This window comes from Marmota flaviventris, chromosome 8 (genome assembly GCF_047511675.1).
Source record: "Marmota flaviventris isolate mMarFla1 chromosome 8, mMarFla1.hap1, whole genome shotgun sequence".
Taxonomy (NCBI): domain Eukaryota; kingdom Metazoa; phylum Chordata; class Mammalia; order Rodentia; family Sciuridae; genus Marmota; species Marmota flaviventris.
Genome location: NC_092505.1, coordinates 88,567,565 through 88,591,086, shown reverse-complemented (window position 1 = coordinate 88,591,086; position 23,522 = coordinate 88,567,565). Strand labels below are relative to the sequence as shown.

Sequence of the window (23,522 nt, the reverse complement as noted above, 5' to 3'; positions counted from 1 at the left end):
AACTTACCTATGTTGCAATGAACTAATATGTGTTGCTGCAAAATTCATATATTGAAATTCTAACTCCCAAGGCAGTGGTTATAGGATGTGGAGGCTTTGGGGAGGTGCTTGGATCATGAGGTTGGAAGCCTCATGATTAGAATTAGTGTTCACATAGAGGAGACCCCAGGGAGCCTCTCCGGCAATGTCAGAATACCCCTAGACACTGACACATCTATGGGTCCTCACCAGACTTTAAATATACTGATAGCTTGAACTTGAACTTCCCAATCTCCAAACTGTGAGAAATAAATTTCTATTGTTTATAAATTACCCAGTCTCTGGCCTTTTGTTATAGTAGCTTTAATGGACTACATCTTCCCATGTTAAGTGGATTAACTTGTAGATAGCATATCGTTGGATAGTTGGACCTTAATTTTCCATATGAAAATTTTTGCCTTTCACTTATATTTCAAATTGTTTATATTTAAAGTAAATATTGAAGTGATTTGGTTTAAATATGTCAGCCCGCTAATTAGATTTTACTTAATGCCATATTTTATTTGGAGTTTGCTCCTTCCCTGCCACTTTTAATTAATATCTATAATTCTATTTTATCTTTTCCATTAGCTTATTAGTTTCACCTCTATTTTATTTTTTAAAGGTTGCTGTGGAATTTACAATATTTGCATCTATAGTTTACCACCATCTACTTTTAAATGATATCATAAGACTTCATATGTGGGCTAAGGTACCATAACAGTGTACTCCCTTTCCTCCTGCGCATCCTGTATGCTGTGTTCCTCATGGCTTTTCCTTATACTTGTGGTATAAACTCCAGAATTCATTATTATTAAATACTCAGTTGTCTTTTAGAGTGATTCAAAAGAAAAACACGGCTTGGATCTAACAATTTTTATTATTTTCTATAATTTTTCTCTTGTTTGGGTCCAGCTTTCCATCTGGTGTTAACTCTACCTATGTTTGAAAGATCTGCCATAGTATTACTTGTAAGTACAGGTCTTCTGTTGGCAATAAGTTCTCTTTTATATTTGTTTATATGGAAAAAAAATCTTTATTTTGCCTTCAGTTTTTAAATATATTTTCAGTGGGTACAGAATTTGAGGTTGACAGATTTTTACTCTTTTAAAGAGTTTGAATATGTCAGTCCATTAACTTCTGCCTCATGCAGTTTCTGTTGACAGGTCTGCTATAATTCTGATTTTTGTACCTCTCTGTATGTCGTTTCATGTATCTTCAATTACCTTCAGAAACCTCACCTTATCTCCAATTTAGTAGTTGGCTTGTGATATATCCAGATATATACTCTGTGAGGGGAGCTCTAGCTTCATACATCTGTTGTTTGCTATTTGTCATTTTATGATTTAACGTTGAACAACATAGAGCTGTGGGTCATTGTTCTTTGAAAACATTCTCTGCTGTTATTTATACAAACATGTATTCTGCTTAACTCTATCCCTTCTCTCCATCTAAGATTCTGATGATTTAATATTCTATACTATGTTATTTTGACTTTCAGCTCTTTGATGTTATGTTGGTATTTTAAAAAATATCTCTCTTTGTTTCCTTTGGACAATTAATGTTGACCTATCTCTAAGCTCATTCTTTCTGTCCTCAAGTGTGTCCAATCTGTTGATCAACTCATTGAAAACAAAAATATTCACCTCTTTATCCTTGATTTCTATTTTTGTCTTTGAAAGTGATTTTCATCTTTATTATCAAGGTCCCTACCTGTTTATGCATGCTGTCTACCTTTTTCAGTATATCTTTAAATATATTAATCATAGTAGTTTATAACTACTGATTGTTATACTATCTACATTATTTGTGTGTACTAGCTTTTTGTCTTTGTGTCCAAAGTACCCATAAGAGTAACTTAGAGGAGAGGTCTGTTGTGGCTCACAATTCCAGAGGTTCAGTTAATTGTTAGATGACTCCGCTGCTCTGGGAATAAGATCATGGCAGAAGGGCTGTGAAGGAAAGCTGTTCCACTCATGGCATCCAGGAAGCTGAGGGAGCAAGAAGAGGCTGCAGAGAAGATAAACCCTTCCAGAGCATGTCCCCAGGGACCCACTTACTCAAGTCAAACCCCACCTGCATATCAGCTCTGAATATTCCTGCATTCACACAGGAACTTTGGAGGGACACTTCATATGCAAAACAAACACTGAATCCATTTAAGTAGATTGCATTATATTCTTACAGCAAGTCTCCTCTTTTTTTTCTTTTTGTGTGTTGCACAATTTTTTATTAAATCTTGAACAGCATCTGTCAAAGGAAAGGCAGATCTGGAGCAAATACGATTAATTCCAGGAAAAAAAATAAATAAAAATGCCTTCCCTCGGGCTGTTGGCAGAGGGAGAGTGTGGCTCCATGCAGTCAGTAATTGAGTCGGATTTGGCTTGCTCTTGGCTGTCATTATCCTCAGTGCTCTACAGGCTTCCAATGCCTCCAGTGTTGGATTGGCGTTGTCCCTTAGCGTGGGGCCAGAGGACTGCCAGAGGGATTTCAGTGTTCTTCTCCCTCCACTTTTGCAATTCCTGAATGCCTGAGTCCCAGGCAGGTTCTCTGTGCCCTTTGCCATGTGGGGTTTCTACTGCCCCTTACTTAGCCCCGGTCTTGTGTTGGAGGTGGGCCAGTTCTTGGTTCTCTTGGCAAAACCTGGGCTTCGTGGGCAAGCATTTTTAGCATTTCTTCCTCATCTCCCTCCCATAACAACAAAATTGTTTTTTAAATGTCTTGGGCTAGAGAGAGTTTCCTGATCCTCCACGAGTGGTATCATGTCTCTGCTTTGTGCTGCTAAAGGACTCTTGGCCCTCCATGTGTTCCAGCTCCTGTATCAGCATCCCTGATGACAGGAGCATTTTCTGTCCTCTCTAGGTAGCTTAAGGCTTTTGTTTTATATGGGAGGAGGACCAAAGGAAGTGGGTAATTATTTTCCATGCCACCCAGTGACATCTAGTCACCTCCTGCATAGGTATCCCCCCAGAGGTTGAGGATGAGGGTGTCCTCCAGTCTCTTGCCTGGCACCCAGTCTTTCTGGGAACACATCATCACTGTGTCCAAACCACCTGACTTATAGGAAAAATTTTATTTTAGCTCATCATTTCAGAGGTTTCAGTCCATGGTTGGCCAGCTGCATGGCTTTGGACCTCAGATGAAGCAGAACATGGTAGCAAAGGAGCCTGGAAGAGGAAAGCTGTTCAGATCTTGACATGCTTGAAGAAGGAGTGGAGGGTTTGTGTCAAGGACAAGATATATTCCCCAAGGACATGTCCCCCCACACACACACCTACTTCTCCAACCATGCCCTTCCAGCCAGTAATTTCCACCACCTCCCAGTAGTCTTTTCAGCTATCAATGGATTAATCCACTGATGAGATTAAAGGATTCTTGGCCCACCGTGTTTTCCTCATGATCCACTCACTTTACAAAACCTCCAGCTTTGGACATCGTTGCACTGGGACACAAACCTTCAACATATGAGTTTTGCAGGGGGATGCGGGGAGAATTCCAAATACAAACCATAGCAAGCCCCATGGAGAGGTTTGTGAGTGAAGGAAAACTGCCCTTATTTCTGGGGCTCTCCATTTTTCTAAACTGAAATCTTAGCCCACACTTGACCTTTATGAAGCATTTACAATTTTAGCTGATTTTTTTTCTTGAATGTTTCTAAGAAAGCCATTTATTCCTCCCACCCCTGTCGAAGTTGAAAAGATTTTTGTCAGCCCTCTCTCTGCCAAAGGATCTGCTACTTCTCAGAATTTTGGTATTTTTGTTGTTTTGTGACCTCTGCATTTTGACAGCTTTAATAAAAGTAATGGTTTTGTAGATTTTTTTTTCTCATCATTAGAATGGAAGCAATGTTCTTTTGCAGATCTTGGCATCGTAAGTAGAAACAATTATCTGCTAGAATTTTGATTAGGATTAAAATCTACAGATCAATTTTAAAATAATCCAGTGCACACAATATGAATCTTTCAATCAACATGATTTATCATAAAACACCTGAGTGATTAATTTAGGAAGAGTCACTATTATAATTATACTAGTATGATATGGTTAAGTAGATGTGTGGACTAATGTTGAAGAACTTTGCTGTAGTCTGTCTCTCCTCTGGGGTCATGAGGGGGCAGAACTAGGAAGAAGGGAAGAGAGTGAGATCCCCTTTATTGTCATTTCACAGGGAATAGTAACACCTGGTCAAAGTTAAACAGTTGCTAGTTAATGGCGAACACCAGACACTAACACAGATATTATTGGTCCCCAGTTCAGGAATCTTTCCACTACACACTATACATGCTAATGTACTTTGAAGAAGTTCCTTGGATTTCTTCTTTTTTATAAGAAATACGATTCTACAATTTTTTTAGAATATCAAACATGCCAAGTCCATCATCATCATCTAAACTTCTAATTTTTGTTCCTGTAGGCAAATTTTTAACTACGGTTATTTGTGCTCAATACTTTGACAAAAAAAAAATCTGTTTGCTCATATTCATTTTTATTAATACTCTCAGATTACAGTGAATGCAGTAAATAAAGTTGCTATTATCTGAACATTTACCCAGAGCTACTGCTTTCTTTCATTACAATAAGTGAAAGTTTTTTCATTCCTCATTTATATTTATGAACTTAGGATTGCCTTTTCCTTGAAGAAAGAGAAGAATTCATCAGAACCTGATAGACACAGTAAAGATTTTTGGTTATTTGCCAAAAAAGCAATAAGTCATAGAATAAAATTTCAATCAGATCATCTGACTGTAGAATAAGATTCAGCAAAACATGACCCACATACCGTGTTGTGTTACTGCTCTCTGACCTGTTACTTCTCTTTGTTAAGTGAAGTTATATTGAGACACAGCACGACTATTTCATCTTCCATGTGCATCTATAGGGATGGTTTAAGCTGCAAATTTAATCTTGTGCTTGCTCACTACTTAAAACCTTCCAAGAATTTCCTACAGCTCCAAAACCCTTTAATTGCATACAAGGCCACTCACAGTTTACCTATCGACTCCACATTTCTCACAATTCCCCATCTTCTACTCTGGTATTACAGTCATATCATACTCTCTTGCCTCTGGGCCTTTGCACATATTCTTCTCTTTAACCTCAATTTGCTTCTCCTTTCTCACTTTGTTTCCTGTGTAGAATTCATCATTTTCTTGGAAAATACCAGACACCCAAGGGTTCCATAGGCTTCCATAAAACCTGAAGGATCTATCACTAAATGTTTGTGATGCTTCTTATTTTATTTGTGGTATACTGTGGTCTGTGTACACTGCACAAACTAAGAATAATTTTTACATCTTTATATTGTTGAAAAAAATAACAAAAGAAAATAAACATTTCGTGTCATATAAAAATTATGATATTCAAATTTTGTTGTCCATAAATATGATTTTATCAGAACCCAACCACACGCATTTATTCATATATTGTTATACACTGGGAAATGCAATAATGAAAGAGAAAGTCCTATACCTACTCTCACAGACTTCAGTACCTACAATATCTTCCCCAAGGGTGAGGTTCAGAGGAAACACCCAATAAGTATTTATGGTGTTAATTTGTGGTAATTCAGTACTAGAATCCAATTCCTAGCAAAAACGTTATCAGTCCTCCTTTCTTGTGATTTTAGAATATTGTTATTCTTAGAGTACTCACAGAATAAGAATTCTTTCCAAACACATCATCTTGGATGTCCCTCAACTACAGGTTTGAATTCACCACTGTGTTCATGAGAAAGCCTCTCCTGTTATGCCCACAAAGAGTAAATAAGGAGAGGAGCACTTCTGGTCCAGGCTCTGCTTTTAAAACAGCATTTTGATAAATTCAGGCACACCTCAAAAGCAAAGCACATTAAAAAAAAAAGCATATAAAAGCAAGCACTGTGATTAACCATATCCAGATGGAAGAAAAATGTGTTGACATTTCAGCAAGAACACAGCCTTCAATCCAAGCCAAAAATTAAATTCCCACTTAAACTTTCTAGTCAGCCAAAATGTCCAGCTGCAAGAATTCTCTTGTGAACAAACAGGCCAGTGCACAGAGTAAGGTCACTGAAGAATGTGCCAGTAATCACAAACTGTAATTAAGCGGTAATGACCCTAACCTGAAGCTTTCTTCAAGATTAATGAATACCTGAAAAGCCAGTGGCCTGAGGCAGCCCTCATTCTATCCAAAATGCCCAGGGATAAAGTGAGTGCTATAAACAAAATGTGTTTACAGTTTAAATTGCCCCCTAAAGTTATCTCTTCCACTACTGTATCACAGTTGGATTTTTATGGCTTCATTTTGGAAAAGGGCCAAGAAAAGAGAACGATTGAAATTCAAAAATAGAGTGGGGGATTTCTTTTTGGATAGGACAGCGTGTGTGGGTGTGAAATATACTTTGAATATTTGGTCTTAACTTTCGGCTTTGCTCCCCCCCATAAGAAACATAAAGATAATATTATTTACGATGTTTCAGACCACACATATAAATTTACCACTGAAATGAAAGTGAAATAAAATTATGATTATTATCAATAACTATTATAATCATCATTGCTATTGCTTTTTATGCCTTGGCTTAAATGGTAAGAAGAGAGGAAATAAGGAGCCTGATTACTAAGTAGATTGACATCAAAATATTAGCCATGTTTTATTTGCAGTCTTGATAAATAGTCTCTCTCCCCACCCCTGGGAAGTTGAGTATCATCTCCTTTACACAGATGCATAATCTGAGAATCAAGAAGGTTAAGTAACTTGTCCTAGGTCATCTGCATCCATGTAAGGACTGGAATTCAAGTTTGGGTTCCAAGACCCAAACTCAAAGTCACTGTGCACTGTGACCTTGTTAACAAGAAAGTTCTCTATCATTTAGAAGTGACAAGATAGATTTGTCGGAGGGTGGGGGGGAATGTCCATAGGAAAATAGAGCTGATGGTAGAAGATCAATGTCATTAATATGCTTTTAAAGGGTGCTCTTTTTTATTTGTTTTAATTAGTTACATATGACAGTACAATGAACTTGACATATCATACATTTGAATCAGATGGGATATAATATCTCATTTTTCTGAGTGTACAGGTTGCAGAATCACATAGGTCATGCATTCACATATATACACACAGTAATAATGATGTCTGCTTCATTCTACTGTCCTTCTTATCTCCCCAAAACCCTCCCCTCCCCTCCCATCACTTTTCTCTACCTAATCTAGGGTAATGCTATTCTTTTTTTTTTTCCCTCACATCTTCATACATGTATTTTGTATAACAATAAGGGTCTCCTTCCACCTTCCATGCAATTCCCTTGCTCTCTCCCTTTCCCTCCCACCCCTCTTCCCTATGTAGAGGTAATCTTCTTCCTGTGCTCTTCCTCTTTTCCCCATTTTGAGTCTCACCCCCTTATATCAAAGAAGACATTCAGCATTTGGAGTTTTTTTGGGATAGGCTAACTTCACTTAGCATAATCTGCTCTAATGCCATCCATTTCCCTGCAAATGCCATGATCTTATTATTTTTTAGTGCTGAGTAATATTCCATTGTGTATATATGCCACATTTTTTTTAATCAATTCATCCATTGAAGGGCATCTAGGTTGGCTCCACAGCCTAGCTATTGTGAATTGTGCTGCTCTAAACATTGATGTGGCTGTGTCCCTGTAGTATGCTGTTTTTAGGTCTTTTGGGTATAGTTCGAGAAGAGGAATAGCTGGATTAAATGGTGGTTCCATTCCCAGCTTTCCAAGGAATCTCCATACTGCTTGCCAAATTGGCTGTACCAATTTGCAGTCCCACCAGCAGTGTATGAGTATACCTTTTTCTCTGCATCCTCGCCAGCACTTGTTGTTGTTTGTCTTCATCATGGCTGCCATTCTTACTGGAGTGAGATGATATCTTAGAGTAGTTTTAATTTGCATTTCTCTGATTGCTAGAGATGATGAGCATTTTTTTGGTATATTTGTTAAATGTATGTTCAGGTCCTTGGCCCATTTGTTGATTGGGTTATTTGTTTTTCGGTGTTTAGCTTTTTGAGTTCTTTGTATACCCTAGAGACTAGAGCTCTATCTGATGTGTGAGAGGTAAAAATTTGTTCCCAGGATGTGGGCTCCCTATTCACCTCACATATTATTTCTCTTGCTGAGAAAAAACTTTTTAGTTTGAAATCATCCCATTTGTTGATTCTTGGTTTTAATTCTTGTGCTATAGGTGTCTTATTAAGGAAATTGGGGCCTAGCCCCACGTGATGGAGATTAGGGCCTACTATTTCTTCTATTAGATGCAGAGTCTCTGGTTTAATCCCTAGATCCTTTTTCCATTTTGAGTTAACTTTTGTGCATGGAGAGAGATAGGGATTCAATTTCATTTTGTTGCATATGGATTTCCAGTTCTCCCAATACCATTTGTTGAAGATGCTATCCTTTCTCCAGTGCATGGTTTTAGCACCTTTGTCTAATATAAGGTAGTTGTAGTTTTGTGGGTTAGTCTCTGTGTCCTCTATCCTGTACCATTGGTCCACCAGCCTGTTTTGGTGCCAGTACCATGCTGTTTTTGTTACTATAAAGGGTGCTCTTATATGTATCAGGAGTTATAGCTGAGAAAAGCTCAGTAGTAATAAGGATTTTGATATAGGAGTCAGCTCTGAGTGCCATTATGGACACAGTAGCACTTCTGCCTCTTGATAAGAATGCCATAACCCTAAGATAACCATATGTTCCAAAACATTTGCACAAACCCTATATACATGCACAATATCTAAAATTTATTTAATAAAAGACTAGGAAAGATATTTAAAATGTAAACATGCCTGAAAGAATTACCCATTACATTAGTATCAAGATAGAGTACAAAATGCTATCAATACCTGTATTAAAGGTAATAGCATAAGGCTAATTTTACAGCTTGAGGAATTAAGTTTTTGATTATAAAAAATCTTTCATATCAATACTGATAAGAGGGAAGAGAATATTGAAAAAGGATCAACGAATTTGTCTGCAGCAGCCAACAAATAGATAGTATTCTTTTCTCATTTCCTTGTTCCCAAAGCAGGTGATCAGATACTTCTTCTCCTGTAGAACAGAGGGAATATAAAAGATTCTTTTGTCAACTAGTTGTTTGCAATGAACCTTTATTTTCGGGTATATTCTGATCTTGTGAGGGAAGTGTCAGAGCATATTTCATGCTGAGGCTAAGGCTCAGGTCTGAGAAGCAGAGTTCCAGGCTCATGCAATTGAAAGAATATGTGAGGCACAGTTGGGATGGTGGTCATCCCCTATTTGGAGGTGAGAATATCCCCTTAGCCAGCTCTTTCTCCCCACCAGCCATTTCCATTAGCCTTTTTTATATGCAGGTCAGACAAAAAAGGCACACTGTCAACAGGTTACACTAGTAGGTGCATTGTCACAAGCAAATGTTTATCATCTTGAGTACAAATGCTGAATCAAGGTGTCCATAAACCTTGGCCACATGCTAAAAACATAGCCTTCCAGAAGCCCCAGTGAGGAAGCCTAACTATAGCCATTTTGTGCCTGCCCTACAATCTTGCTGTGATATATATATATTCCACAGTGATCCCTTAGCAAGGAGGAAACAGCCCTTCACCCCCAGACCACAACATAAGCCGCAATAGCATACAATCAAAAGACAAGGATTATTAAAACTCGTTTACCAGTTTCATCCCATATTGAGGAAGCAATAAAAGTCTTTTCCAGCCCTGTCTAATGGTCCAGAGACATAGCTTGGATTCACCAGGTTAGTCTAGCAGCAGAACTCACTGGTGCACACCAGCAGGTGGAGATGTTTGCTACTCTAGCATATGTCTGTGCCCAGTTCACAATGGTGTTAGTGAGGACACACCTATGGATGAAAGGACAAAGCAATTACAGGCACTTGTACAGGTAAGTCATGTCCACCTGGGAAAATGCATGCCAGCTTTGAGTCCCAGGAGAGCACAGTGGCAGCCTGTGGCAGCTTCCCTGGGCAAAGAGATCACACTCATGCAGCTTGGTCCTGAACATTAGCAGGTTTAGTGTGCACCAGCACCAGACAACTCAAAATTGGCCAAATGGAAATAACAAATGTGCTTTTGAAACTCTGTCCCATCTGCAAGATCCAGCCAAGTCACATGTTTGAGGGGAGAGGACATTCACATGGTGTCACAAGGAGACCACACTACAAACCTTTTCCCTCTGGGGCTAACAGGGCTACCAACTAAAGGAGGGAAGCTTTATTATCCAAGTCCATATCCAATCCACAGTTTGACGTCTGTTCAATCCAGTGGGAGCAAACAGAACATTCCCCTGCTTCTCAAACCCAAGCTTAAGTACAGCATCCTCTGTTGTCACCTGGACCTGTACTGAGGCTGCTGTGCAATGCAGCAAAGCCTCCGCAGGAGCTGGTCCCCCTCATCAGAGACACTAAATCAGAGCTCTCATAACCGCCTACAGAGGCTGTGCCTACCCCTTCATAGAAGCTGAGTTGACTGCAGTCCTAAGTCCTTGCTTAAGCAGGCCATTATGTCTGTCTTGCCTGCAGCCTGTGGGTGGTTTGGGGCATGAAGCTTCCATTGAATCTGTACCTCTGTGGCTGCACATCTTGACCTGTGAAATTGAGTACCTTGATCACTTTCTATTGTAATGGGTTGGCCATACAACACTGTCAGGGTGTGAATCATAACACACTGATTCACTTGACCACTGGGCCAAACAATAAGTCTGCAGCCATATCTACTGCCATTCAGGCAAACGTGGCCCCTTCTGACTTGGTAAAGTACCAATGTAGTCAACCTGCCATCCTGTCCAGGGGAAGCACCCATGCATTACATGACCCCAAAATATCCGGGGTCTGAATACTTGTGAGCATAAACCATACATGCCTGGCAGGCCTCTATCTGGGCATTCTATCTTAAAGGCTGGCCCCATTGTTTGACTACATTCCATATAGTTTGTACACCTGCATGCTGAAGGTAGCAAGGGAACCAAGCTACCCGGTCAGTGGGAGGCCCCTCCTCTAACCACAGCACTCTAGCCAAAGCATCTATTTCTTCATCCCCTGGGCAAGTCAAGAGGCATGGCCAGTAACATGCCTTAGTCACCTGTTCCTGGTGGCTTAGCTCCCTGAGATCTTGCCACAGAACTTTTCCCCAATACACAGCACAACTGTCAGTACACATCAGTGTGGGAGATGCTTCATTTACTATCACTACTTAGCTCAGCTCACTGGCTATTTTGTCTTGTACTGGTATCAAACAAGATAGTCTCTCTCTCTGGCTCCAGAGCCACTGCCATCCACACAAGCAATTGTCCCTGGTTGGAGTTATCAGTGTACCAACACTGGACACTACTGACGCCTCACCTTCAAGGTATAGATTTTTTTCTGGTTCACCTACATAGACCCTAGCAGTTCCTGAAGTCTCCTTTCCCTGCCAGCTCCTAGCACATCTTGACTCTCTTTTGATCTCTGCCTGCTCCTAATACACTTGGGCTCTCTCTCTTGGCCCCTGCTGGCTCCTGGAAAACTTGGGCTCTCTTGGCCCCTGACAATTCCCAGCACATCTAAGTCACAAGATTGTGCAGGATCTGTAACATGTAGCACGTGGGGTGTCTTGCCAGAGCCAGGTCCTCTCTTGGCCTCTATACAATTATTTTCTTTAGTATACCAACTCAGCTTGACTGATGCAACACAGTGAACTTGGTTACTTGGGCTGGCCCTGCAGTAGGCTGCCCTTTGGAGCTAGCAGATGCTGCTGTTTCATTTTCTGCGTTATCATTGGCCAGAGTTGCAGGTGATAATTTTCCTCTTCTTCCTCAGACTCCATCAGAACTCTCTGGGAAGCCAGAGGTTATTTTCAAGGTGTAGAGATACTCCTTCAGTGACTGTACTTTGGCTTCCAAAGTCTCTTCCTCATCTGGCAACTCCTTCATCTTGGCAGTCTCTCATGAAGCTGCATCAGTTTCTGTTCTCAAAGCTGTAAGAAACATTCATCCCATGGCTCCAGCAGCCATCTGTGTGGCTCCACTAGCAACTGCTCAGTCCTGTTTGCATCGTCCCTGCCAAATTTGTCCTTGACCAAGGACTGGAGCCTGGGCTCTGCTACTCAAGTTTACACTTCACCCCTCCAGGTCCATGTTTACTACAGGGCAATCAGAGAGCCCATCCACCACATTCCAACTCTGCACAGGAGTTCATACTAATAGGACCTCGGCAACCAAGTGCTACATGCTGCTTAGGGGCCACAGGTCCCTCCTGTTCACTGGGGTCAGTGCATCTCTTATCTGTGAAGTATCCTGCTGACTATGCCAATTGTACTGAGGCTGAGGCTCAGTCCAGGAAGCAGAATTCTAGGCTTCAGTAGTTGAGAGAAGGTGTGAGGTGCATCTGGGAGAATAGTCATCCTTTATTTGGAGGCGAGAATAACCCCTTTTTTATATGCAGGCCAGACAAAGAAGGCACACTGCCAACAGGTTGCACCAGTGGACGCATGCTCACAGGCAGATGTTTATGACCTTGAGTACATATTCTGAATTAGAGTGTTTATGACCTCAACTACATGCTGAAAACATAGTTTGCCAGAAATCCTAGTGAATAAGCCTAACTACAGCCATTTAGGGCCTGCACTACAGCATATTTGAGTCTTAGGACCTCCCCTGAAGACATGGAATAATACAAGTCCATTCCACACACTTATTACGGCTCCCAAATTTTATCTCTCTGCATGAAAAGCTGAGGCTGTCACAGCATTGTGAATTCAACTGTTTTCTCTCACTTCAGGAGAAAGGTTGAGATAGTGTTCAAGCCAGTAAAACGTTCTTATAGACAGGTCTGGGATACTGGCAATAAAATTATGTTGGGATCATCATATAATTTAAGCCCCAAAACACCCTCATTCTAAGTTAGACACTGTAAGGCCTCCGCCACTCTTTTCCAAGGGGAGTCAATTATAAGTATTTGGGGGAAGAAAATTTCCAATACAGCTGAGCCTTATTTACCTGGTATCATTTTCGAGGTCCAATAACCACAAACATAACCAGAAAAATCTCATTTGGCCATGAATGAGCTACCAAATTTGGAGAGTAGAGTACAATAGACAGAGACAGAAGATTGAAGAAGCTGTGAGCATGGGTGACTGACTTCACTCTGTAATAAATAGAAAATCTCACAAAAATTTTCAAAGCAGAAAATTAGCTTACCTTTCAAACACATGGCCCAAATTGCAGGAACAAAAAGAGACTAAATTTATTCTGAATAATTTATTTGCAAGGCTCATGCTATTGAGCCAAAAAGGAGAAAGAGAAAGAGAGAAAGTGAGAGAGAGAGAGAGAGAGAGAGAGAGAGAGAGAGACTGAATTTGATATTCTTGTTAAATTGTGACCCATGTACATTCTAAGGTCTAGTCTTAATTCAGAGTCAATGCAACCACAAGGGCCTGGGCTAGCTGAAACAAGATGAGTGTTGAGAGAGAAGTGAAAAGTAGATAATAAAATCCAAACTCAACATGTGGGTATAAAACAGAGAAAAAGAAGCATGACCTTTCTATACTAGGAGTATCAATCCCAGGCCATTATGCTAATATAATTACCTAAAAGGCATTTCTGTTAACCTACATCTGGTTAACTATTACTTTCAGAAATGGTTGCCTGGTGGGAATCAACAACTGGCTTTCCCAGGGGATTCAGTGGGTAGGATCGTTTTCATCTTTGTGTTTGTAAGCAACTATTATATCCTATTTAGCTCTATTTTTACATTTATTTCTAATTTGATGAATTTTTTTTTATCCTGAGGTATATGCATTTGAGCCTCTGCTAAAGTTTATCAAAAATGCCCATACTCTGTTCATTCTGTTATAGTTAAAGCTTCGTCCCGGGGTTTCGTAAACTGACTTCCAGACCACTCACGTATAATCGAATCAAGCCCTTATTGAAGCACACTAGTGGTGACTGACCAGAACATAAAGCTTGTTCCCTTGATCAGCCCCGAACAATTGCAAGGGCGCTCCTTATAAGCCTGAAAACCGCAAAAGGGATGTCCGGGTGTCTAGCCAATGCAAGCAAGCCAGGTTACAGAAGCAGGAGAGTGCAGTCAAGTGGAGGGAAGCCTAACCAATCACAGTTAGCCCAGTCACCCCAGTTACAGAAACAGAGCCCTGTTACCCTAGTTACAGAAACAATGCCCCATTAGGCACTTCTGTGTTCTTAAAGGTTTCTATAGCAAAAGGAAAAGAACATCTTGCCCCAGTCATGACCCTTCTACTTGGCATGGTTGTTTTACATGATGAAGTCATAAAACAAGATGGAGTCACATTTGCTTCTACTATCACAATTCTATATCTAAAAGGTAAGAATCATTACAGGGAGGGGCATCCTTATGAGTATTACAAACAAAACAGAAACTTCACTGATTCTGAAGCATGTTCAGTTAAGAGCCATGGCCTGAATTTCCTTAGTCCCTCCTCAAATGATAACATCTAAAATACCTGCTCTGTCTGAACTGCTGCTCTTTGGAACCTATTGGTTTTCAAGTAATGACATCTGATAAGAAATCTGGAATTCTGTACATCCACAGAAAAATGGGACTATCTTTTTATCTTATTCAATTAATATGACCTAGGGTAGAATTGCTTGTCTTTTCAGCATTGGAAAAAAAAAAAAATTAGGCTTTTTGTGCCTCTTTCAGTTTTTGACTGTGTACAATTTTATAAGATAAGGTTATCCCAGCAGTGCCCTTTGTACTTTCTGCAGTGGTCCTAAAAGCTTTGCTGTGGAAATCCAGCTGAGCAAAGTAGCTTCCTAAGTGTCTTTTAAATATCTTCATAGCTTCTGTTCTGCTACAAGTTCATGTGTTCAAGTTATATGTCTAATTCTAATTATGGCCTATTCTAAATATATTTTCTAAGCATTAGATTAAACAAGAGGAAATTCCAACATCAGTGTAATCTGCTGAGATCAACTGGGAGTTAATATTTCAGTTCAAGATCATGCTGTTGTACTTAATCATTCCTCATAGATTTCCTCATTCATAACCTTGATTAAAAGTGTAAAAGTGTGGTATCAGAGCTATCCAGATCAATCAAATGGTCATCTATTATGGTTTGGATGTGAAATATCCCCCCAAAAAACTCATGTGGAAATGCAGGTATGTTCCAAGTTGGAATGATTAGAATATTGGAGCTGTAAAGTAATAAATGAATTCATCCACTTGATGGATTAATTACTTAAATGAATTTCTAGGTTGTAACTGTAGGCAGGTGAGGTGTGGCTAGTGGGAACAGTCACAGGAGGCATGCCCTTGGTGATTATATTTTGACCCTGTTTCCTTACTCTGTCTCTCTGCTTCCTGGATGCCATGAGGACAGGAGCTTTCCTTCACCATGACCTTCCACCATGATGTTCTGCCTCACTCAGGCCTGAAGCCATCCAGTCAGCCAAATATGAACTGGACCTCTGAAACCATAAGCCCAAAATAAACTTTTCCTCCTCTAAGTTGTTCTTGTCAGGTATTTTGGTCACAGTGACAAAAAGCTGACGAACACATCATCTAGCACTTTATCTCACTACAAAGTGAGAGATTAATAAAAAGAATTCACAAGAGAAAATAGACATCAATAACTTGGTTACTCCACAGGTCAAAATCACATCATCCTCTTTGATACATCCTCTTGATGTGTGATGGTTTCTCCTTTGCTGAAATTCATGCTAGAAAGCTATTATAGCTCTTGGAGAAAATAGATTATGAGATTTATTATCATGAACCTGTTTGTATCAGAGCCCTACTGAAACTATAGATAAATAATTTATTATTGAATCAAAATTGAAATGATGCCACAGACTTTAACATGTCTCCATCCATCTATTTAATCAATGAATATTTATAGAATACTAACTATGCATCAGACAGGCTCTATGCTGGGTATAGAAAACAGAGTGATGATTTTTTTAAAAAAATCTTCTTTTCTTACTCAGAAAACTAACAACCCAATAGAAGAAGACAGATAGTAAGAAATAAATAGCAAAAACTTATCTTTATCTAGTCAAATAAGGAGTCATCCTACTACATTGCACTCCATTCTTACAACACCATATAATAACAAGTAGCTAGTGAACACTTTTGAATGTCAAAATGTTTGCAGATGCTCTCAATTGAGAAGAATACAGGGATACTGGAATCCTTTTTAAGGGAGCACACCCTGGATGCCAAGGTGATTTTAAATCGTGCTGTCTAAGAGCAATTAAAGGAATGAAAATGATCAGTCTAGAGAAGAGGAATGAACATTCTAGTCATCACTTAAGGCTAGAGTTCAGCAAAGAAAGATGATCTGGTAAGTAAGGACTTGGTTGAGCAGAGAACAATGGGTAGAAGTGATAAAACCACAGATTCTATCTCAAAAGAAATTTCTCTATTTCAAGATTGCATTAATATTGATTGAGGGGAAAGCCAAGATGATGGCCTAGTTGGAATGTGAGTCTTTGCTGTGTGTGAAGCCAGACCTCAGTGTCTTCCAGATTCTGCCCGTGGCCTCCAATCCAGTTACTCAGCACCTGCTAGGAAATTAGATCAGGCTGATGGGACTGGTCATAAGATCACTATGTCAAACTTGAAGATAAAGTTTCAGAAGAGCTCTTTGCTTCAACACCAGTAGAACAATATCCTGGTTTTGCTGTGGAGATATTGACATATTCCAGCTGCTACTGTGTAATTCAGATCCAGGATGATACTGGATGTAGTGTGTTCATTGGCATTGGATTCACAGATCAGGGAGATGACTTTGACTTGAATGTCTCCTTGCAAGATCACTTCAAGTGGGTAAAGCAGGAATCTGAGATTTTCAAAGAATCTCTGGAGATGGACACTCATCCCAAATTGAATCAAGGATTCAAGGAAAGACAGACCGTCAAGTTGAGTATCAGGAACATTATAACCAAGAAAGGAGATGTTTCTAAGCCCAAGACTGCAGGAGCTGGTGGCCTACGCTTACTTCCTCCTCCCCCTAGAGGCAAAGTCACTATTCTCTCACCATCTTCCTCAGTTGCCACCACCCATTCCAAAATCTTACCCTGTAGGTAGTGATTCAGATATTCTCTCAGGTTTGGATTCTCTGGCACCTGTCACAACACTAGCATCAGCTCCAGTTTCTGCAAGCAATGACTTGTGGGGAGATTTGAGTACTGCATCCAGCTCTTTTCCAAACCAGGTACCACAGCCATCCAACTAGATCCAGTTTTGAATAACATTGGCAAGACAGAAAGTACAGACCTGAAGATGAAAAATGACATTGAGGGCACCAATCTAAGGAGGAAGTTAGGAACCCCGTCCCACTCCCCAAACCAAAAGTAATTGGTAATATTTTTCCAGAGAGAATCTGTTTTTTCCTGGTGATTGCAAATGGAGGAGAACAGTAGATCTTTCCATTCTTGTGGCCAGTGTCTTTTTGAGGGGATATGACCTCTAATCCATAAATTTTTTTCTCCGTCTTTTAAATTCTTGAACTTATTTCAGAATCATCTTATGATCTGTGTGTGCCTCTTTGTGAAACCCTATTTGGCAATTTCAGGGAAGACAAAGTCTTGGAACTTTCTTTTCCACCAACCAAAGACTCTAAAAGTAAGCAGGTTGACCTCAGTATTTACAAATTCAGAATTTTGATAAGGGTAGATTTGGAGAAAAATGGCTGTCCTGGGTCTCTTTTATATAGCCTCTTTCAGGCTTGTCCTAGTCAATGAACACCCAGTGTTAGGTGCAGCTCCTTCACCCTCTTGGGTGTTTACATGTATTTTACTGTGATAAAAGGGTTGTAGCATTGGCAACGCTACTCTTCTGTTTATTGAAGGGTGCAACATCTTTGACGAGTCCAAAGGGCTGTGCTTTCCAAGTTATATTCTAAAGAAGAGTTTAATTTCCTACAGCTCCATCTAGTTGCTGCATTTGAAGCACAGAATTAATTCATGTTCACCCTTTGTTTGACTTAATTTGAAGAGTTGTGTTTTTAACCTGATCTATAGAACACAGAGAGTTGAAAGCACCTAACTCTCATTCAGTACCCACATTGCCTTACTGTCTGGGTGTCTGATCCTTTTCCATAATATTTCTTTTCCATTCCATCTAGCTCTTCAATAGAAGAGCTACTACATATATTGTCATTTATGAAGGAAGTTGGAGAGTCACAGCTTTATGTGTGACAGATGTTGCCTTAGACTTTGATGCCCCCCAGCTAGGATATCTTAATAAGTTGCTCTCCCATCACTTCCCTTTTCCTCTGCTGCCGCAGTCCGGCTGCAGCAAAATAACCAGGGGGTGATGAATAACTTGTGTACGTTGATACAGCAGGAGTGGAAGCCGTTTATTGCAGGACAGGAGCAGTATTTATACATTCCACACAGCTTATCTTAATTAGCATAAACTAGATACATCAGTCAACCAATAAGGAATCTCCACACTTAATGGCTCACTTTTGTTACTTCTCAAACCACTCCCTCTGGCATTTTGCCAGGCACCATCCAGACTTGTTTAGGAACTCTAACATTCCCCTGGTAAAATGCCAGGTGTTATTTTGACTTGTTTATAGACTCTAACACTCTGCCCTGCCTTTCACTCCACCATACTGTGAAGACAGTTCGCCTCCTCAGATGAGTGGGCACTACTTATTTTGTTTGTTAATGGGAAATTTTGAGAATTAAATGGGAAGATATAATTTCTTCCCTTAGAACCTATTTGGATATGTACATTCTGGATGAAGGTGGATCCTTATGTTTAGTATCAAATTATATTGTTTCTCTGGGATTTCACTCTTAACTTTTTCTAACTTTGGGTCCAGGTTTTACATTGCCTCCCCTTCTAGGCAGCTCTATTCTTACAGAGCCATGGCAGGACATTTTAAAATTCCAATAGAAAACACTAAAAGGAAAGTCTGTACCTAGTGACTAACTATTGGGAACCTATTTTCTCAATATTCCTCCATGTTGTATTCTCAAGATGATAAAATATTATGTATTTGAATTGCTGGAAAATTGAAAATTAGGTTTAAGGTGTATGTATATAAAGCATATGCTGTATTGGTGAAATACTGATAATTAAAAATCTGGAAAAGGAAAAAAGAAAAAGATTGAATGATATACTCAAGAAACAATGAAATTTCCATCACTGGATTTGTCCCATAACATATTGCCTCACCTCTCAGCAAAGATGTTATTAAAAAACTTTCAAATAATAATGAAAGCAGTTGGACTAGAAAGCAAAGATCTTCCCAGACTTGATATCTATAAATCATATCCTTCATTTGATATAGAGAGAAATAAAAATCTTGAACTCTCATTTTAAAACATAACTATTGTCTCTTAATTACAATGCCATATTTCTTTTATTTCCTTTTAATTGACTGTTCAATCTTATGTTGTTATTTTCTACCATGGGGTCACATTTTTTGTTATGATTTAAGTACTGATGACTCACTTTTTGACACAAAAACTATTATAAATGCATTTGCTTTAAAAATAGGAAAAACTCTTTTAAGCCTTTATCAGACCTATGCAGGTAGTTCTTGACCTTGTCCTTTGAGAAGCTACACAAAACTGCCATCACTTAGATGATTTAGAAAATTCCTATTTTGGAAATGCCTTTGAGAGTCTTAGCAAATTATTTTGAATAATTTCAGATATGGTGCACTACAATCTTGTGGATGCATAGTTTGGAATCATCAAAGGTCATTCAAAGCAGTGTCTGAGAAGATTAGGAGATCTGGTTAATAAATCACAAAGTATCTCTATTCCCTTCAGTTTAATTTCTTCTTTCTATAAAGAATTCTAAGCAATCCTCCTCTTAAGTCTATAGATCTCTCTCCAAGGACAAACGTCCTTGTCTTTCTATGCAATGCAACTCAAATGTGTTGTTAATATGTTTCTGTGGTTCCTTAGCGCTTTTCCATGGAGGAAAATCATCTAGGTGACTTTGGAAATCATTAATGACTATCTAGGCATGGTGGCACATGCCTGTAATCCCAGTGGCTCAGAAGGCTGAGGCAGGAGGACCACAAGTTCAGAGCCAGCCTCAGTAACTTAGCGAGGTTCCTAAGCAACTTAGCAAGACCCTATCTCAAAATTAAATATGTAAAGGGCTAGGGATGTGGCTTAGTGGTTGAGCATCCCTGGGTTCAATCCCTAGTATTAAAAAAAAAAGTGGTGGGGGAGAAATTATTGAAGACTCACACTAGATAATATCAGAACCTGGGAATCTATGTTTTGAAAAAGTCTCTTCCAATCATTGGAACATTTGTCAAGTGAAGAACTCTCCGTTCAATCCCCTTATTCCAATTCACACTCTTGTCCTCATCCCAGCACCCTCATGACAGTAGCTTCACATAAAGGAAAAGCAAAGAATTTCAACTTTTGAATTAATAGATTGAAATTCTAGAGCCACTGCTAATTAGCTGAGCACAGGCAAATGACAGTCTGTCGGAGGCTCTGGTAAACAGGGATGTATCAGTGGTTTGTATGAAGGGCTGTCCTAAGGGTCAATTTAGACCATGTGTGTAAAGCACTGATCATGTGATTGGCACACAGAGCTGAGTAACAAGAAGCAATCACTGCCAGTTTCTCATCACTGCTCAAATATACCCATACTAACCTCTATTTCTTTATTATAGTTGAATTTGAAGCCACCACAGGTATCTATACAGACCTTCAAGCTCTTTATTCTCAACATTTGTTGACATCTAAGTGAACTTGGTCCCCTGGAAAAGGTCAGTAGTCAAAAGAATTGAGAATATTTGTGCATAAACAAACAGAAATAGAACAAAAAAACCCTTCAAAATATAAAGAAATTGTGTACTGTGTAAAAAATAGGAAAAAAAAGGAAATTCAAGGATTAAAGAAATAGATAACAATTTTACAACTAGTTTTAAATTTACTGTTTCTGAATATGACCTTTGAGTTGTTATGGTTTGGACTTGAGGTATCCCAAAAAACTCATGTGGGAGACAATGCTAGATGGTTTAGAGGAGAAATGATTGGGTTATGAGAGCCTTAACCCAATCAGTAAATTAATCCCCTAATGGTATTATTAACAGAGTGGTAATTGAAGGTGGGTAGGGTGTGGGTAGGGTGTGGCTAGAGGCAGTGGATCATTGGGGCATGTGGCTTTGGGGTATATATTTGTATCTGATCAGTGGACTGACTCCCTCTCCCTCTCCCTCTCCCTCTCCCTCTCCCTCTCCCCCTCTCCCCCCTCCCCCTCTCTCCCTCTCTCCCTCCCTCTCCCTCTCCCTCTCCCTCTCCCTCTCCCCCTCCCCCTCCCTCTCTCTCCTTACTGATTATCAGGTAAGCAGCTTCCCTCCACTACACTCTTCCTCCCTGTTGTTCTGCCTCACCTCGATCCTTGAGGAATGGAGCTGGCTGTCCATGGACAGAGATCTCTGAAACTGTGAGCCCCTAAATAAATCTTTCTTCATCTAAAATAGTTCTTGTCAGGTATTTTAGTCACAGCAATAAAAAAAAACCTTACAAATATAAGTTCTAAAGGTAGATTTTGTTTGTTTGTATTTGTGGTGTTGGGAATAAAACCCGGAGCCTCGTGCATGCTAGGCATGTGCTCTACCAATAAGCTACATCCCCACCTGGATTTCCTTTACTCTAATTCTAGGAGGGACAAACTTTTCTAAAGGAAGTTCACCCCTTAAGATTTTGATTCTACTCAATTCAATATTGAGAGTAACAGGGTTTGAAAATTCTCAGTACAAATCAGATGCTCTTTAAAAAAACATGAGCTCCTTCAAAACAGATATATTCCCCTCACCCACTAACCAGAATACTCTTTGTTCTTTACCATTCATGCCAAAGATACTATGCTGATACCTGCAATTCTGTTTCTTATAGGGTGGATCCTATCAGGGCTCCTAATTAAGACCAAACCTGAAACATAGAAGTTGTTTAACAAACATCTATTTATTAGTGCTTAATAAATATCTATTGACTATGAATAAATGAATGTGTACTATGCAAACATAAGAAATTCAGTACAGATTATTCAAGGGAAAAAAACCTTTGGGGAAAGGTTAAATTAAAGCTGGATATCAAGGGATGAATGGAAATTTATGGATGGAAATTTAGTGGCAGATATGGAATGCTGTGGAAAAATAACCAAACTGAGAGAATTTTATGAATTAAGACATTTTAAAAAAGAGAGAACAACATTAATATGAGAACCTGCAGTTTTTCAAAGTACTAGTCAGAGATAAGCCTGAAGATGAAGACAAGATCCAGGACATACAGAAATTTGGTATCACATTAAGAAGTTTTCACTCGACCCTGTGGGTGATGTATAGCCACTTAAAATAGAAGAGAAAATTTAAGAACTGGATAATTCTTTCACGTAAATCAAACTATGCTTATTTTTTAATGGATCGCTAGGGTAAATGTGTATAGGGTAGATTTGTAGAGGAGGGCAGAGGGTGAGACTTGAGTCCAGGAGACCAAACTGCTGGATTTTCAATGTTTATTTTTTGAAATAATGATGATGAAAACAAGGAAAATAACGATGTTATATAATTGCAAGGATAACAATGATGATAATGACGATTGGGTGCCCAACACCTATCAAAGGCTTGCTCTGCATCAAGCCCTTTGCTAAATGCTTCACCATCTCACTGAGTTATCATCACCCAGCTATGAAGGAGGCACTTCTATTTTATTATTTTATTTTATACTTCAGGGAACTGAGATTTACAGAAGTTCACAAAATACATCTCATCACTGCTGTAGTAGCATTTCCCAAAACACATAACCTCATTCTAAGAGAAAACATCATATAAACCAAATTGAGGGTAATTCTATGAAATCCCTGACCAATATTTTTGAAAAGTGTCAAGTTCTTGAAAGATAAGGAAAGATGAAGAAACTATTTTCTTTGCTTTGATTATTGTACTATGGTTGCATAAAATGTTGTCACTAGAAAAAGCTGAGTGACAGTTATATTGAAATTCTACACATTTTTGCAAATACCTTGTAAGCATAAAAATATCTACAATTTTTAAAAAGTTTTAAAAACTTCTATGTGCTCATAGAACATTGGATACAAAATACAAGATAAACCTGAAATATTTTGTCATGCTAGGACGCAGGTCATGAAAAAAAAAGATACAGGAGACAATCTGAAAGAACTCCCAATGGTCTGAAATAATTTGATCGACAGAATAATGATACTGTTGAATCATAGGCTAGATTTTATATATATATATATATATATATATATATATATATATATATATATATATTCAGACTTATGTAAATAAATTCTTTAATAAATAAGTAGCATTTAAGAGATAATTCTTCCTTAGAGAAAATACCAAATAATAAATACAGAAGGAAGAGGAAAAATAGAAAATCATCAGTAGAACATCACTTGATAATTCCTACTGTAGACAAAACTCATTACAAAATGCTATAATTAGTTGGTAAAATTTTAAGTAATAAAAGGATATTTTAATATTAGTAAAGTAGTTCCACACAAAAAAAATTTAAAAGTTAATTTGGTGGTTTTAATATCAAC

The 23,522-nt window shown here is 38.9% G+C and overlaps 1 pseudogene; it reads left to right on the top strand.

Annotated features, from left to right (window-relative positions):
* The first annotated feature begins 16,426 nt into the window (after positions 1-16,426).
* Positions 16,427-17,211, top strand: LOC114098019 (adaptin ear-binding coat-associated protein 1 pseudogene; annotated as a pseudogene).
* Positions 17,212-23,522: the final 6,311 nt, after the last annotated feature.